The sequence below is a fragment of the Puma concolor genome, chromosome B3 (genome assembly GCF_028749965.1).
Source record: "Puma concolor isolate L17-30 chromosome B3, mPumCon1.1.hap2, whole genome shotgun sequence".
NCBI classification, from domain to species: domain Eukaryota; kingdom Metazoa; phylum Chordata; class Mammalia; order Carnivora; family Felidae; genus Puma; species Puma concolor.
The window spans coordinates 24369501-24389146 of NC_141672.1; the positions used below are offsets into that span (position 1 = coordinate 24369501).

The 19646-nt window shown below is 40.1% G+C and overlaps 1 protein-coding gene across 39 annotated transcripts in view; it reads right to left on the bottom strand.

Annotated features, from left to right (window-relative positions):
- NRXN3 (neurexin 3) overlaps window positions 1–19646 on the bottom strand; it is a 1579173-nt gene that overhangs the window by 277325 nt on the left and 1282202 nt on the right. The gene's annotated exons all lie outside the window — the stretch shown is intronic.

Genomic DNA, 19646 nt, shown 5'->3' on the forward strand with positions numbered 1-19646 from the left:
TTACACTATGAAACTTATAAATACACTACTGTATTAACCTGACATATTATTGAAAACTGTATTCCTCAGACATAGTTCCTCTGCCACATCTACCACTGCTGCCCGACCCCCCTGACCAGGCACTTCTTCTCTCCTCTCTGATGGACCCTCTTGATCACTTATTCCATAAGGATAGAGATCCACTAAGTAGCTGGTCTATCCTCGCTGCTGCTTGGACTCATCTGGGCAGCAATTTGGGCTCCCTACCCAGAAAAGTCAATAAGGCCCAGCTATTTACAAGAGGGATGGCTGCTGTGTCCCAGTAGGAATCATTTGAGGCCATTTTCTTTCACTGATAGAAGAGAGAAAGATCCACTTACAGTCAAAATGCAGTCAGCTTGCACCACTGAATTCAATTACCCAGGTCTGCAACTGGCCAAAGTGCACCCTGAGGTTAGGAAAAGGGAAATGGCATAAAAGGTTTATCTTGCCTTCTCCTTTCCTTTTATTTAAGAAAAAGTGTCATTAATTGAACTTGTTAGCCTTCACATTACTTGTGGGAAGCTCTTCTCTGATAAGATGGAGATTTATTTAATGAGACCCAATTTTGACAGAGTGCACTGTAATGGAAAAAAAAAAGTCTTATAGTTAACTAGTCAAATATTAAGGTTAATCCCTGTCAATTTTATGGCCACATCCTCAAATTTTAGATGGGATTTTCAGGAAGTTAAGCACGTTCATTACTTACGTAGCATCTTTATTACTCCCATAAGCCCTTTGAAAGTAATACCTACAGAAGATATCATTCCCTACTTCATCAAGGGGTGTCTTTTGTGAAATAAGTGGTGAACAGACATTGGGGCACAAAGTGAAAGCTGAGAACCCACTGGGATGGGCCGGAGTCAAGTCTTAGTCCTGTCACATGGCACTTGGGTAACTTTTATATTCACTAAAGTTTCTCTAGTCCTCAGTATCCTACTCATAAAAAGGGAATGATAACATTCCCACACCACAGACCCTAGACCCACATCATAACAGTATCTGCTATAGATAGGAACTTAGCATTAAAGAAAGCCTGTTGTGTACTACCCAAAAAGTTATATTCCTATAAGAACCAAAGGACTCTGCAATGAGCTAGCCTTTCAAACTGACTCTGCTGAAGTCCCTAATGACCCCTTGAGTTTACAGTGAGTAGAAATTCTTAACCCCTTGAGTTTACAGTGAGTAGAAATTCTAGCAAGCTAAACATTTTCCTTATATTCAGGGCCTTACATATTGCGAATTACTATGGATCAAAGTTTCTTCCATGCTGGAACTGAGAACAGATTCTGTCAGTCAAAATACTGAGCAGAAAAAAAAAATGCCCATCAATAAATGTTGCATTTTTTTTCTTTTTTAGATATGTATAGTCTTATAAATACAGGGTAGGGTTTCTATCTGAGGGACAAGCATGGTAAGTTTTTAACTAACTTTAACACACACTAAGGCTCTCCTAAACTCTAACTTCTAAGCTGAAGAGATTGAGATACTAAACCCAATTGAAAATTGTATGACATTTACATGGAAATCAGTGGGACTTCAAAGTACCATTATCACTGGTTATTGGGCAGGAACCAGTGTGGGTGTAGGCAGGGAGCTGGCAAGGAGATGACAATTTGGCAGGGCTATTTGATACCATCATTTGTGTTGATATTACTGGCTGATCTGTATACCAGGCAGTATCTTTCTACACGACACAACAGACTGGTAGTTCTCACAGTGCCAACTGCCATTGAGATCAATGGTCTGAGTATCCCCTTCATTTCAAAAATAAAGTCCATGCCACTTGATAGGACAGGCTGAAAGCAGTAGAGCAACCACAAGGAAAGACATTATTCATACATTTAGGTGACAAATCACATTCACATGCATCCCACTGCAAAGGTAGAGCCTATAATTTGCAATATTGTAGCACGGATTCTGGTTATTAGAGTAGGAGAATGGGAATAAGGACACCTCGGTTTTACATCCAGCTCTGATATGGTATATGACTCCTGGCAAGTCATTTCAGTTCCCTGCACTTTCAACTGGCATTCTGAAATGGGCGTATTGCCACCTGCTCAGCAGAGAAGAATCTTAAGATCTGACATTTATACGATGCTAAAATACATTTCAGCACATTTTAACTTAAAAGTCCAATTTGTAATGACTGACTTAGAGTATTTTTAGAAAATAGGTTAACATGAATTGTCATTAAGCACTTTCTGAAAAACTGGTAAGATGAAAAGGTGATGATACGAAAGAAATCAATTCATGCATTGGGGATATCATATGGGACAAAATTGTTAAATGAGGTATTGTTGGGGTTAGTGAACAATAATAGCATGAATAAAAGTTGCAGAGTATTTAGTTCTGTTTTCCAATGCTCCTTAACCAGAAGCTAGGTTAGCTAGCTTTTTCTTGAAGATGGATTCCAGTCAGAATGAGAATCCCCCTCACTAAATCTAATTATGTGAATTCTTCATTCTCCTGTGAGTGGCCCTCCCACTTGCTATCTTAGAATAAAGCCATGAAAAAATGCTCCTGGATAAATCAATAATAGATGCCAACAGTTGATAAAAACTGGCCTGATTGTGGGGACAGAGGCATATGCCAGTGAAATAACAGTAATATGTACAACTAAGGAGGGATTCCATCATATCTGAATCAAATTACACAGTCCATCAGTCTGAGAAAAAATAAAACAAAACATATACCTTTCTCCACAGCTCTAAGAATGAGGAAACATCAGTAAACCTGCCAAGATGGCTGATTTGTGCAACTGCCAACAGATATTTCTAAATTTGTCTTTTACTTCTTGTTACATTCCTACAACATTATTGCACTATGTACTCAACATCGCAATATGGCTTTGCTGTCTATTCCAAGAGAAGTCAGATCCATATGCTCTCTTGTTCTCTCTCTTTTACTTGGTGACATCTTTTCCTTCTCTCACACTCTTATTTTATTTTTCTTTTTGGTTTTATGGAACAGCATTGCTAATTTTATTTAACAGCTGGAGAAAGACAATTTGACGACACTCATCTATTGCAGCGCCCAGGCTGGCCTGCTTCTTTCCCTCCTCTCTCTCCAATGAGTAGCAGTAATAAAAGCTCAACAGCTCTAAAAGCAATCGATTCTGAAACGGTGTGGTGCAATTACCAGCCCGGATGGCAGCAAAGACTTCCAGTAAAATAAAGGAAAGATAAATACAGTTTTTGCAGCGGGACTGGCCTCTGTTGCACAAGCAGCCTCTGGTCATAAAGAGACACCATGTGGCACCTAGTGTGATGGAGCAGGTGAGCAGCTGGATAGCAAGGGGCCCAGGAGGAGATGGTACCTTGAAGAACCCAGTGGCTCATGGAGAGGCTGGCTGTTCCAAGGTGATAATCTCTAAATTATTCTTTACTGGACCTGTGACCTCTGAATAGATTTTTATGTTGCTTTCCATTCAAGTTCTCCTGCTGCACAATAACTTTCTCATTACTCTGCAATTCGAGCCTATCCCCTTCCATCCACTCCCATGAAGAGACACCAATGAAGCTGAATCATTAGAGTGTTGATTCCAGGCTTCCAAAGCCCTGAGAGTGGCCTTAGCAATGTGTTCACTAGGCTATATATCCACATACATTTTTTTGGTAAAAAATGTTCAGAAAGCTGCTTTAACTGCAGTAGGTGAAGACTCTAGTACTTTTCCCTCTCAACCTCCCCTCCATCACATGTGCCCTCATGTAGCATGGTAAGGAAGTGCTGTCAACATACCTGGGATCTAACTAATGGGCAATTAAACTGGGACACATTAGTGGTTTGGTGGGATGGCTTTATCTAGTTCATAACCACGTTCTTGTAGAATTAACTTATTGCCAGTGCAGGTGTAGTAATGGCTTTCAGGAATGTTCCAACACCTCCAGTGCTGTCTTATCGAACAGTTTGCTCGGGTCATCCAGAATCACAACTCTTATCTTGACAGAGGCTTACCCAGTGTTTACATAATCCTTAAAATTCACTTAAATTCACCAATATAAACTTGTTTAAAATATTGACAATAAAAAATACAAAGTCTGATCAAGTAGGATAAAGAATTACCTTTCTATCCTATCTGTAAAAGAAAAAAATATTATAAAATTGCTCATATGAAAAGATATTCAAAGAGAATATAAAGAATATTGCAGGGGGAAACTGTTCTAGGAGTATGTCAAACAGTTAATTTGTAAGAAGTATCTTATTTTATGCATGTGATGTTTATGATACATATTAGCTCTTTAAGATTTGTAATTTTTCATTGTTTCTTTTCTCATGCTAACTTGATAGTTATTTTTATATTTAATTTTGAATCCTTTTTCTTAAAGAAGTTACAACACACATACACACACAAATAAGTTTCAGGTCTCACAAAGCGGGGACCTTTCCCAAGACATACTTGATCTGATCTTTAGTACCCACCCTCAGGGAAATCTTTGCTATCCCTTAGGCATTATTTTTCTCTTTCCCCTGCAGGAATGCCAACTGGTCTCCAGCATGAACATTAAAAAATTTTTGTTTAACTTTTATTCATTTTTAAGAGACAGAGAGAGACAGAACATGAGTCAGGGAGGGCAGAGAGAGAGACACAGCATCTGAAACAGGCTCCAGGCTCTGAGCTGTTAGCACAGAGCCCGACGTGGGGCTCAAACCCACGAACTGTGAAATCATGACCCAAGCCAAAGTCAGACACTTAACTGAGCCATCCAGGTGCCATCAGCATGAACATTTTTTTTTTACCTAGTTTACACAATGGCCCACCAAGGACAAAACAGGTTTTAAGTAAAAATCTGTATAGGTAATGTTTCATATTAAGCTTTACAAACTTTTCAAAATATGAATACTTGATTTGAAAGGTAGCATTTACCTACGTGTGTTCAAGCTTGCTAATAATGTGGGACTCTGATGAGTTTTCACATATTGTGAGTTTTATGACACAATGGGTTTGAGAATCACTAGGTTTTTGAGGGTGAAATGAAGAAGGGGTTCTTAACTATAGGAATATCCAGACTTTAATATGTTAATTGGTCTTGCGGATATCTAAGAGAAAGGATATAGTACTCAGTATTCTCCCATTTTTTTGACCGTGATTTTTATTATTTTTTTAATTATTTATTTTTGGTAAACTGGAAAGAGAACAGAAACCTGGAAATCAGCTTTTCAAGTTTATAGCAAATTGATATTAGTTTTACTTCCAATCTCAAGACCTCAGATACATTAGTGTAGCATTTAACACACTATAATAAAATTACATGGATTTAGCTCCTTTGGATCATGAGCCCATCACAGACAAGGGGGCTTCAATTCACTAAGTATATATCTGCTGTTTTGTTATGCCAGCTGTTAGTGATGGCCCAATCTATTACAGTCAAGTGAAAAAGGTATTAAGTAGAATCCAAAATGTGGGATAGAATTCTTTGAAAATCAGTACGGTAAATAATCACTGTGTGTGGAGAGAGAGGTAAGGAAGAGTCAAGCCAAGCCACAGAGAGTGGGCAACAGTTGGGTTAGACCTCAAAAATAAAGTAAGAGCAGTTAAGTTAGTTAAGGGTGAGTTGGGGGTAAAAGGATCTCAGGGACAGAGAAGAATGTGAACAGAAGCATAGGATTATAGGTCTTATTTATATCCATATGCCATGTCCCTCACATAATGACTGAAACGTAATAGATACTCAAAAGTGTTTGCTGAAATGAAGTCATTTTAATTTTCTATTCCTCCGTTCAGTAAGCATTCCCTTTACTCAGTTTCCCCCTTGACAAAATGGTGAATGTATTTGTCCATGCTTGCCTCACAGAGAATGATACATATAAAAGCCACTTTAAAAATAAACGTACTAAAGGAATGGAAGATTCTGGTCATGCTCATAGATACTGACTTTAACAACTGGTGCTACACTATAGCCCACTCTCCCAGTGATGTTCTCTGTAAAGGCCAAGCATTTTTCTCTCTTACTCACCACCGTGGATAAAAACAGTGTTTGTGGGAGATAATGTGATAATGTTTCAGTCTACCCACACACTGCTGAAGAGAGGGGCCTGTGTTCAGTTCTGGAGCAATCTGTATTTCTCTTTCCAGTCTCTATGGAGGTTGGCTGAAAGGTAAGGCCACAGCTAGTGACAGCAGCAGCAGAAGAGAGAGGGGATACATTTCTAGAATTATTTTAGTGGGGTAATTTGGCTGGAAAACCACTGAAGGAATAAGCTGAGAAATTATGGTCTACGAACAAAGCAAGTTGGCAAGGTGAAAATATGTGTGGTATAATGCAAAAGTGTATTGTCCCTAGTATCAGTGAAATAGGCTTTTTTTTTGAGCTGAAATAAAGAAAAACATAATTTAGAACTATACTATGCCTTTGAACATGCTGTTCTTCCTGCCTGAAATGACTCCTTCATTTTCTCAATCTGGCAAATTCCTAGACATCTTTCATCACAGCGTTCAGACCTCACTTATCTGTGCAAAGCATCTCACAGGCAGAGAAAGTGGTACTTCCTGCAGGCTCTCTTAATAAGGTGTATATATCCCTCTTATTGTAGAACAAACTTGCACTGTGACTTTATCAAAAATGAAGATTTTGAGGACTTAAGGTCAAATACCAGACTTCATCCTTCTCAAGATCCTGCACACCTGGTACATTGCCTCCCACTGATATAAACTCAGTAAATGGTACCCATTGTTATTATTACTTTACAAAGTACACATAAAATATATAAAGGAACTAGCTGAGTTCCTGACATTGTGTCTATTCAACAAATCCAATCTTACCATGGTCTTACCCTATCCCCAAATTCCATCTCCTTTAGATAACTTAATTCTCCTTGATGTTTTGTTTTTGTTTTAAACACATCATGCTTTTGGGGTGCCTGGGTGGCTCAGTCCATTAAGCATCCGACTTCAGCTCAGGCCATGACCTCGCAGTTCTCAAGTTTGAGCCCCATGTCAGACTGTCTCCTGTCAGCACAGAGCCTGGTTTCAATCCTCTGTCCTCTCTCTGCCCCTCCCCTGCTCACATCCCACCACCCCCCCACTCTTTTAAAAATAAATAAAACACTAAAAACAATAAACACATCATGCTTTTGAATAAAATGCCATCTCTTCTCTTTTCCACCCATTCAAATCTCAGCAATGGTCAAGGTCCAGCTCAGAAATCACCACCTTTGAGGCAACCTATGGAATGGAAGGGAATATTTGCAAACTATATCCAAATATATAAATAATATATAAAATATACAAAATATATAGAGAACTCCTACAACTCAATAGAAAAAGACCCAAAGAGCTCAATTAAAATATGGACAGAGGAACCGAATAGACATTTTTCCAAAGAAGATATACAATTAGCCAACAGGTACATTTAAAGATGTTCAACATCACAAATCATCAGGGAAATGTAAATCAAAGCCACTGTAAGAGATCACCCCACACCTATTAGAATGACTATCATTAAGGAGACAAGCAATACAGAGTGTTGACAAAAACACTTGATAAAAGGAAACCCTTGTGCACTCTTGGTGGGAACATAAATTGGTACAGCCACTATGGGACACAGTATGGAGGTCCCTCAAGAAATTAAAAACAGAACTATCCCATGTTCCAGCAAGTCCACTTAGGGATATACATTCAAAGGAAATGAAAACAGAATATTGAAGAGAGATCTGTACACTCATGTTTATTGCAACATTATTCAGAATACTCCAGATATGGAAACAACCTAAGTGCTCAATAAAGGATGAACGGATGAAAAAGATGTGGTATATATACATACAATGGAATATTATTCAGCTATGAGGAGAAGGATATCTTGCCATTTTCAAGAGCATGGATGGACCTTGAGGGCATTAGGCTAAGTGAAGTAAGTCAAACAGAGGAAGACAAATACTATATGATCTTATACATACATAGAATCTTAAAAAGTCAAACTCATAGGAACAGAAATAGAATGATGGGTACCAGGGACTGGGAGGGCAGGGAAAGAGTGGGTGGGAAATGGGGCGATATAAGTGAAAAGGTACAAACTTCCAATTAGAAGTCCTAGGGATCTATTTCACAACATTGTGATTAAATATATCATGTACTTAAAAGTTATTAAAAATTAAGAAAATAGTTCTTAAATGTTCTGGCCACAAAAAGAGAAATGGTAAATATGGGACTTGATGGAGATGTTAGCTGCAACAGTAATCATTTTGCAATATATATCAAATCAACACACTACACACTATAAACTTACACAGTGTTGTATGACAATTATATCTTAGTCAAGTTGGGTGGGGAGAGAAAGCATCATTTCTATGATGACTTCCCTGGCCACTCCAGGGTTTTTTACTGAGGGTTTTTTTTTCCCCCATTGAACTCACAAAACACTGTGATGAAATTTACCTATTATAACTGTTATGGGACCTGGGTTTTATAGTCCTGTCACCTCAGTATTTTATTTTATTTTATTTTATTTTATTTTATTTTATTTTATTTTATGTTTCTTTATTTTTAGAGAGAGAGAGCATGAACAGGGGAGGGGCAGAGAGAGGGAGAGGGAGAAGAGGTATGAGAGAGAGAGGAGAATGAGAGAGAGGAAAAAAAAGAGAGAATCCCAAGTAGGTTCCATGCTTCCAGCACAAAGTCTGACATAGGGCCTGATCCCATGAACTGTGATATCATGACCTGAGCCGAGATCATGACCTGAGCCAAAATCAAGAGTCTGATGCTTAACCGACTGAGCCACACAGGCGCCCCTCAGTTTCTTAAAGTATATAGTTTTATATTTAATTAGATGATGCTATAATTCTTCCATGTGAACCAGGAAGACCACCCAAACCACACAGAATAAACTGCTTGAAGGAGACAGTGGTAGGCACATTACTGTATTGCTCATAAAAATCAACCACTTAAAGTGTCGGTCTGACTACAAAGGCTAGGAGGCTAGGAATCCACTCTATTTGTGCTGTTACCAGTAAAGTCTGAATAAGGAATGTTGTAAGCCTTTTTCTCTGCAATACCTCAAGCCTAGCCTAAAATCCAGAATTCTCCTCTGTGTACCTTCCACAGATAAGACTGGTATTAACGATTTCCTCTACTTTCTCATTTAGGATGCCTACCATTTGACAATTCCCATATCTCCCTCAAACCAATGGGTATACTAATAAACATTCACTGCTGGATAATTCTCCCAAATGAATTTTAACCCATCTTTATAGAGACGACCAAAGTAAACAAGTAAAAGCAAGTAAAACAAGTAAAAGAGAAAAAAAACCATGCTTTTTCTCAGTCTTACCTTGATTTGCTAAAGAAAATGCCTCTCTGTTCTGATGAGCAGGAAAGAGCTCAGTGGTTGGGTTATGACACATTGAGTACAAAACTAAAAGCACCATGAATCCTTTGGTAGAGAATTAATATGGCAGGTAGCGTTTCAGCACCCCTGGTTTCCATTTTATGAGCCTTCCGTGCCAGTCCCAGTACCTTCTCTCCAGCCTGCTTTCCGCCCTCCCCTCGCCAAGTTTTCCTATATCACCTGCATCTCATTAAGTCCCCTCAGGTGGGCTTTGGCTCACTGAGCAGCCCTCTGTTGTTTATTTGGAGTTTCCTTTCTCAATTATTCTCCCAATTCCCCCCTTTGGGACCAAACCTTCTATGAAAACAAAACAAATACCCCAAACAAGCAAACAAATAAACAAAAAACAAACCAGTGTAACTGACATCAAAATATAGGTAATTTGCATTAAACGGAACTTTCCTGCGTTTCCTTTCCTCAAAGCCTGAGTTCAGCTGTGATACACATGATCATATTAACCCAGACTAACCCAGTCATAACTCCCACAATAATGTGTTTATAACTCAATGGAGAGGTTCCTGCTCATTCCTTAACAGGTACCTTCCATGTAGTGTACTGAGGGTTAATAAAAACAATAATAAAGAGGACACAGTGAGACTGAAAGCATCTTTGACAGTTCTGTCCAGGTGGTTGGCCACGGTGCAAGGTGGGACTTAATGAAAGGATGCTCATTGAGCTTTTAAAGGTATATCCAAATGTTCTGCCACTGCCCTGTGCCTTTAGTGACAGGCTGTCTTCGAAACTAAAGCAGAATATTCAGAGCAGTTAGCACTTTTCTCCAACTTTCTTTGTGACCTCTCCAACTCAGGTGTCACTTAAACAGATTTGCTAGGATCCTGCTTACAGGATGGATATGTGTATGTGGTTATCACACAGTGGAAGTACGAGTGGGGTGGGGTAGAGTGAAGTGGGATGGGTACACTAAATTCACTAGCAAATAGCACTTTAGAGTGTGAAATCAGACAGACCTGGATGTGAGTTTTGACTGAACACCCTACCAGCTGCGAGTCTTTAGGAAGATTAAATGATCCAGTCTCCTCCCTGGGTCTCAGTTTTTTGTTTTGTTTTGTCCCTGTAAGAGGAGCTCTAAATACTGACCAACTCAAAGTCAAGGAAAGGTTTTAGCCCTTTATATTACAATCATATTCAATCTTCATGACAACGCTATTAACCACTATTGTTAACTGCATTATACAGAGAAAAATGAGGCTCAGAGGTGTTAAGTAATTACTTAAATTCACACAGCTGGTAAGTAGCAACCTTACACTCTTTCCAGAATACTGGGCTGCTTTCCACTGTAACATGCCATAATCAAACCGGCACGCCATATGGGCTTTCAAACAGAAGGACATTAAATATTATATGCAAAGTAGCTGTATCAGTACCTGGTATATAGCAGGCACCCAATAGATGTTAACTGCTTTCACTTCCTTTCGCCTTACAGTCAGTACACTTTGCTATTTTGATTCACTGGAGAAACAAATTTGAATTTTTTTTTTAATGTTTATTGTTGAGAGACGGAGAGAGACAGAGAATGAGCATGGGAGGGGCAGAGAGACAGGGAGACACAGAATCCAAAGCAGGCTCCAGGCTCTGAGCCATCAGCACAGAGCACGCGGGGCTCTAACTCACAAACCGTGAGATCGTGACCTGAGCTGAAGTCGGACACTCAACCGACTGAGCCACTCAGGCGCCCCTGGAGAAACAAATTTGAAACAACAACATATATTTGGAAATAAAGACACTGAGACATTCTTAGGCACAAAGTAGAAATAATATTGATAGTTGGGCTTTGTCATTTCTAATGTGTGACTGGAAGAAAGACATGTAACACTTTGTACACAAAGACCCATTAGGCTCTCTGTGCAAGTAACTGAGAACATCTGGACAGATGAACAGAGAGCAGGGGAAACCAGGTGTATCACCTGGGTGGTGCAGGAGGACAGACACTCCTTGTCTCCTGGTACTGTAGCTCTTTTGAAATAAAATGTCAACAATGTGCTGGTGCATTTTTCATGAGCTGTGCACTGAGCCATGCCCAGAAACGCTAGAAGTTTCCCCAGGGTTATATTAGCAAACAACTTACCCCTCCCTGAGCCTCCCAGGGTTTAGTAGCCCTTCCTCCTTTTGGAGCTTCAGTTTCCCTAAGAACAGCTTCTGTTCCAAAACTAGTCCCTCCCCAAGTCCCTGGGGCCTGAGCTAAATGCTGGCCTTCATGCCTGTCTGAATGAGGACAGGCAGCTCTCACTAGCTCAAGCTGCACTGTGGGTTTTTCTAGTACTCTTAGGGAAAGAAACCTAATCCTGATGTGTTAAGAAATAACCATCCAGATTTTTTCTCTTTTAAGAAAGGAGGCAAGTGGGAAGAAGCATTTGGAGAAATGGTGATAGAGTAATCATAGCCAATGTTTCATTAAAGCTGTGTTTTCCACCAAACCCCATTAACTGAAAACACTGCTGTGTCTCTTGGGCTCAGTGAGAGACTAACTCCTCCCAGATCGGACTGTTTGGATTTGCATTTTTTTTTTACTATGTCCATGCTCTTTTTAAATTAATAATAATAATAATAATAATAATAATAATAATAATAATAATAATGAAAGTTTCTATACAATCTCCTGTCACACTCCTTCCCTCTCTAAGATGTTCCAAATTCTGAGAAGGTTAGGAGCCAGGAAGTATGTGTGTGTAGGCAGCAGATGAACTAATATTTATTAAGCACCTAAGAGGTGCCATGCACTGAGAGGTTTACAAGAGATGTCTTAACAATTCTAGGAGGTAGCTATTATTTAACCCATTTTACAGTTGCAGAAAGCAAGACTCAGAATGCAAGAAACTTTTTCAAATTCACCGAGCTAGTAAATGCCTGAGCTGGGGTTCTAACTCATATCTAACTTATTATTTTTTTAATGTTTATTTATATTTGAGAGACAGAGAAAGAGTGTGAGCAGAGACAGACATACAGAATTTGAAGCAGGCTCTGGGCTCTGAGCTGTCAGCACAGAGCCCCACCTGGGGCTCCAATTCAGGAGCCATGAGATCATGACCTGAGCCAACGTCAGACGCTTAACCAACTGAGCCACCCAGGTGCTCCTAACTTAGTTTTAAGTTAAGAGGTTCCTCCTCTTATTTCTAAGATATACCAACTCCTTGTTGGTGAGCAGCGGTAGTGGAAACAATGTGCTAGCCCACAGCTGTATGATCTGTGATTAGGGGATGGAAAGCATTGACTCCAGAGAGATCTCCCCATCCCTCCCCTGACAAAATGTCACTTTATACATGCTAGATATTCTGTGTCTCAGTGGTGTCTAATCGTAGGTCAGGGTTAGGTGATAAAGTCAGCACAGAAGATCACTGAGTCCAAACTGTCTTTAAAAATCTATCTGGTCCACTAAATGCAATGCAGTGCCATTGCTCAGGAAACATAATTTTGGCATTTTGACTTTAGCAGACATATTCTGTTTCTTTGGCTGGACACCAGCTGAAGTTATTTGCTTGTGTTTAGGGATCATGTTGCATGAAAAATATGTATTGTACCTTTAAGGACTAGAATTATATTCCACTCAAAGAAGGGAGATGTGCAGCCTTGAGAAGCCAGCAAGAATGTAGAAATTGGAGGCTTGACAGATTCAAGTCCCCCATTCACTCTGACTCCGAGGCATACACTCCCTAAAGGGAAGTGTGGTTAGAAATACCACATTATTTCAATTATTCTTGGTTTTTCTCTCACTGGCACATCGTCTTCCAGACTCTTCTCACCCCTTATTCCCTGCATCATTAAGGTTGCAGAAGTCAAAAACACGGGTGACAATTCCACTGTGTGCACATGAAGAGAAGAGTCACAGGCAATGCAAATCCAAAATACAGGTCATCAAAAACTCTTTCCAATTAGCTCTGGATTGCATGTGTTGCATACATTATCTCTGTTTGAACATAGGTGCTTCAAGTGTTTGGGGAATAAATAAACCTTGCAATAAATCAATGAACCCATGCTGTGATTGTCAAAATGCCATCCAGGTCCCCCATCTCCTTACTGGTTCTCTCCTGTCTTCCACTCCATGAACATTTTCACTTTAGAACACAAGTGTACTGGAGAAATGGCCCCAGCTACTGCTTGCTGGTTCCCAAATTCCCTGGAGAGAAAGGACCTCTTGAGGGGACCTGAAGTCCTCTCTTTCAGCTTCAGAGGCACATCATAGAACCAACAAGGGAAGAAATAATGTTAATATAATTTAAAGCAAGATTTGTCTTGCTAATTAACTGAATTTAGATTCTTCAATATTCAGTTTTCAGTGTGTTCAGTGTATGGGGCATTAGTAGCATTGCTGCTATTTGAAGGTACGTTTCTGGACTCTATGCACAATGTCCCTCCATTTTCCATAGTGTTAAGGGAAGATTGATGTAAAACTCATTACTGTTCAGGTGATGCCTTCAGAAAAAGATTATTGCAAGAATTTATACTATAGGATGTAACTTTAAGCACTGACATTTTAAAAACCACCCAATCTTTAGAAACGAAAGGTTATTTAATTTCTTATGGCTCTAGATTGAATGTGTGTGCATATTGGGGGTGGAGGTGGGCACTGGCACAATGTTTTCTATAACCTTATATAGGGCCTGGACTCCAGGAAAGGCTCAACACGTGTTTGTTGAATGAATAAATGGGAATCCGATCATTAAATGAGAAGTCAGTAAATTAGAGGATTACTTGATCAATATTTGATTTCCAGACATAACTGGAGCTTTTCCTGGTTGTTTTACACCTCTGTATTTATTCAAGCTTGATTGCAGTGAATGGCCATTTCGTTGAGTGCCCTCATTCCTCTCCCTGTCTGAGTCCGCTCCTCTCCCCACGGCAGAAGCAAATGAGCTCCAGCCTTTTAAGAGTGAATAATAAACACTCAGCCTGTTGGGCTTCAGCTGGGGTTATCGATGGAAAATGGCTTGACGAATAGTCCTTGCCTGAGTGATAAACTTGTATATCAGGAAGTAAATCTAGTGGAAAAGAAAATCTATCCACCACTTCCACTAGCAGTTGGGAGACTTATATTGACAGTAAAGGTTCATTTTCTTAATTCTGAGTAAGTCTGAGTCTTCTTTCTTTGTATCCATCTTTTTCTTTTCCAGATACCCTCTCCCCCCAAGGTGGTATTACCTGTTGGCTGATAAAGACATTTACACCATTTTGCACTTAAAAATCACTTTTTCATCTTTGAAACTCGAATATCTTACATATGCTAACATGCAAATCAGAAAAATACCCCAGGGAAATGTTTTTCATTAAATGTAATTCATTAAACTGAAACACAGAGTTAATTGGTTTTACCCGGCAGTACAAAAATGGAACTAGGATATCAGGAAATAATACCATTGATTATATTTCTAATATGATTCTGGCACATTATTTCTATTTCAGTAAAACAATCATATGAGGGAAGTATTTTCCCCATTTCAGAAGAAATAAATCTGTGTCTCAAATATGTTTATAGCTTGACAGAAGTTATACAGGTAGTAAATGCCAGAGTAGGAACCTGAACTCAGGTTTGTATGGTTATAAAGCCCATGTCTTTTCCCTTTAATATTACACTGCCTATCCAGGACACAGAAAAGTAGTTTAGAGTGTGGATGAAGAGGTCATATATTACATCTGAACATATATTTATCAAATTACCAAACTCTATTTCTTAATGTAAAAAAAAAAAATTACACAGTCTCTCCAGACATATTGGGAATTGTGTTAGAGTAAGAGCAGCTCCAAAGATGTCCAAGTTCTGATCCCTGAAACCTGTGACTGTGCTACCTCCCATGACACAGGGAAATTAAGACTGCAAATCTGCTGACTTGAAACTAAAACAAGTAGCCTGGTTTATCCAGGTGGGCCATGTCATTACAGGGTCTTTTAAAATGGGAAAGGGAGCCAGAGCAGAGAGAGAGAACCAGATAGGTAACAGTACAAGAAGCTCTCAGCCTGATGTTACTTTTTTTTTTTTTTTAAGTTTATGTATTTTGAGAGAACAGGAGGGAGAGTGTGTGTGCACCAGTGGGGGAGGGGCAGAGAGAGAAGGAGAGAGAGAATCCCTGTGCTCTGTGCTGTTAGCACAGAGTCTACTCAGGGCTGATACCAGCACTGTGAGATCATGACCTGAGCTGCAATCAAGAATCGGATGCTTAAGGGACCGAGCCACCCAGGTGCCCCTGATGTTGCTGCTTTTGAACATAGGGAGTGAAGTATACAGGCGAAGGAAAGAGGTAGCCTCTAAAGCTGAAAAAAAAAATAAGAAAATAGATTCTCTCCTGGAGCCTCCATAAAGGAATTATCCTACTGACACCTTGATTTTACCCAGAGAAGCCTATGTTGGACTTCTAACTAACTGAACTGTAAAGTAATACATTTATGTTGTTTTAAGCCATAAAATTTGTGCTAATCTATTACAGCAGCAATAGAAAACTAACACAGGTGGGGCGCCTGGGTGGCGCAGTCGGTTAAGCGTCCGACTTCAGCCAGGTCACGATCTCGCGGTCCGTGAGTTCGAGCCCCGCGTCAGGCTCTGGGCTGATGGCTCAGAGCCTGGAGCCTGTTTCTGATTCTGTGTCTCCCTCTCTCTCTGCCCCTCCCCCGTTCATGCTCTGTCTCTCTCTGTCCCAAAAATAAATAAACGTTGAAAAAAAATTTTTTTTAAAAAGAAAACTAACACAGGAATCAATGGGGCTTAAAAACAAAATATAAACAGAGACAGACACACAAACAAGAAAAAACCGACCAAAACCCAACCAACAAAGGGAGTGTTGCTTTCCAAGTATATGCTAACTTGGTGGTCTACTGCATAGCTCACTGGTGAGGCTTCCTGGGACAGAGGGGACTGTGATCATCTCTAGACCTCAAACATGGGTTATTTGAGGTTTAACCCTCTCCCAGGGAACAAGAGAGATTCTCAAACTTATTATTTATGAGATCATCTGGAGGGCTACCCTCCAGAGACTGTATTTTGAGAATAAACGTTCTAAGCAGTGATTCTTGGAAGGGTGATCTAGGCTATTTTCCTCTTAATACTGTTGACTTCAATTCATAGATCTGTTAAAATTCACAGCCATCCTTAAAACCAGTGATTTAGAAGAACCATTTGTCCAAAATACTATAACTTTTGGAATTTCAAGGTCTGAGAGGGCCAGCTTTTTTTTTTAAGTTTATTTTTATTTATTTTTGAGAAAGAGAGAGAGAGCAAGTAGGGGAGGGGCAGGGACAGAGGGAGACGGAATCCTAAACAGCCTCCACACCATAAGCACAGAGCCTGATGCAGGGCTTGTACTCACAAACCGCGAGATCATGATCTGAGCCAAAATCAAGAGTCGGATGCTTAACCAACTGAGACACTGAGGCGCCCCTGGAAGAGCCAACTCTTTATTGGTTTTGCCTGTTGACATCCAATCTCATCCAACAGAAATGGTAATCATCTAGTAATTCATGACCATCAGGCATCTTTTCTAGTTTCTCTACTTTTGGACATCATTAGGAAGAGACACTTTTAAAGAAGGAAACTGAATCATCATAGTTTTTGAGGGCCTACCCCATACTTGCTGATGTTATCTTGGCATTTTTTTTAATTACTCCATGCATATTAATGTAATATTCTCAACGAATTCACAAGTTTTTCAAAGGCAAGCAGCTTGGGCTCTGCCTTCTTTGTGTACGGATGATTGTGCTTTTTATGTAGTATTTCTTTAGTGATTCAACCCTGGCCCAGGGTACGGTTACTAAGTATTTAGGGATAGAAACAGAACTGAAAGTACAGCTGGCCCCTTAATTCAACCACCATAACCCCATGGGGACACAGTGACTTTTGAGAGGTATTTTCATTTTTCTTGACTATCTTTTTCATTCGTTTTCATTTACAGGGATGAAATTAATGATGTCTTCAAACTTGAGTCCACAGAGCTTCTGTATAGGTATTAAGAAGCAAAGAAACCAGGCCTCAGTGGCCTTAGAGGTTGCAAAATGGTAGCTTACAAGGCAAATTGATTTACAAGTGATTTAACATACACACCACATAGTTAGCTTCTCTTGAAAAGATGGTAACTCTAGATTCACATCTTTGAATGACCATAATCAGTGGAAGCTGAGTTGCCACTGTCCCCTTTAATTTGGGGCCTATTGTGTTCAATTTTCCACCTTGTCAGTTTCACTCAGGCATATTACCTGTCTGGCCCCGATAAAAAACTTAGTTTACAACATCTGTTTTCAATGTGTTTATCCACCTCTGCATCAGCTCCAAGTTTTCAAGGTCTAAGGTGGCCTGTGCCAACTATGTCCTGCCAAATGCAGGCAACTCTCTAGCTTGTGCCATCAGTCACAGCCAGTGCAAGCCCCATCACCCTGATACCCAAGGAGCACATATGGCCCACTGGAATCTCCACAAGGGGAAGCTACAGGACCCAGAAACTGTTAACACATCCATCTCTCTGTCAGGGAGCGCCAAGGATTAACAAGCCTACCTGGAGCTTGGGGGACATTGAGAAGCCTCACTAACCATATCTTCCCTTGGGAAATAGGCATTGGCTCTCAATGTGAGAATATATTGCATGTAATTGGACTTCTGATCAATTTAACAGGATGGTGGAATATGTCACTGAAGGTGTCAAATCCCCATGTTGCACGTGATGAGTAATACTACAAATGAAGATAAAGGAATAATTTCTTCTTGGCCTGAATTGGCAATCAGGTGATGCCTGAGAAGATGCTAACTGGCTTGTGTTTATGGAGGATATCCCATTGTTTACATGTGTGAATGATATCTGCCAAACTCACCATGCTGAACAATTTGTCTTGATAAGAATCTACAGAAGCCAGTATCACAGGCTAATTATGTGTTAGAGGGGAAAAATATGTCCTTTCAACTGAATGTCTTTTTTTAATGCTTTTTTTTTACTTTAGTTTTGAAAGAGAGTGCAAGTAGGGGAATGGCATAGAGAGAGGGAGACACAGGCTCTGAAGCAGGCTCCAGGCTCTGAGCTGTTGGCACAGAGCCTGACACGGGGCTTGAACTCACAGATCGTGAGATCATGACCTGAGCTGAAGTCAGACACTTAACCGGCTGGGGCGCCTGGGTGGCTCAGTCGGTTAAGCGGCTGACTTCGGCTCAGGTCACGATCTCACAGTCCGTGAGTTCGAGCCCCGTGTCGGGCTCTGTGCTGACCGCTCAGAGCCTGGAGCCTGTTTCAGGTTCTGTGTCTCCCTCTCTCTCTGACCCTCCCCCTTTCATGCTCTGTCTCTGTCTCAAAAATAAATAAACGTTAAAAAAAAAAGACACTTAACCGGCCGAGCCACCCAGGTGGCCCTGATTGTCTCTGTCTTAATTTTAGAGAGCCCCCTCCCCCACATACTCTCAAGGAGAAAATGGAAAGCCTCTTCTTTATCATTTCTAGGAGCACCAGCTATACACATTATATCATAGAGTTTTTCTTGCTGGACTAAAAAAGATGCTTGCCTTTTTCATCTTCCCTCATAGAGAAACCTGCTGTATAGTTTTGTTGGCTATCCCTGCCCTTCTGTGGCCCTTTCCTATTTCTGTCTTCTTTTAAAAAGATACATCTCTAACAGTGAAGGCTGTATGTTCTGAAGGGACCTTTGCCGAGAGAGTGTTTGGGGTCCTTTCCCTTGTTTATTTTTCATTAAATAAAACTACATTTGACTTACTTCTTCCACTCAAATAGATGGAGCACCCCAGGGAAAGGAAAAGAGAGGGCTTATAAAGAGGACTTCAGGGTCCTTCTCACAGGGACATGGTTGGGTTAGTCCACAAAGAGACGTTGAAGGAAATGCTATCACAGCTGTTAGATAAAAGAGTACACCAGTCAAGGAGCCTTTAAGTTAGTTCCTCCTGTCTTTAAAATAGATGCTGTCCAACTGGTGGATCGGAAGTAAATTAAGTCTGAAGGACACTCACATAAGCAAAGGCAGAGTGTTCTTTCCAGAAAATTTTGTGACCTTTATTATAGCTTTTAAGGGACAGTATGAATGCTTGGGTTGACATACTTCATTACCACTGCTAGAATTTTAGGCAAGGTTGTTTTTATAGTTTGGAATTAAGAGAACAAAAAAAACAAAGAGCAGCTCCTGATGTCTGGAACTTGACCTGGCACCCACAGCTAGACGATATTATTCTCCTATTAGACATGAACAATGCCACAGAACACCAGTCACACACAGGGTCACTCTGAGACCATGATAAAGTGAGGCAAAACAAGGCTACATCTTAATTTTGTCTACTCACAGATGAAAACAAAGTTACTGCTGCACTCACAATATACC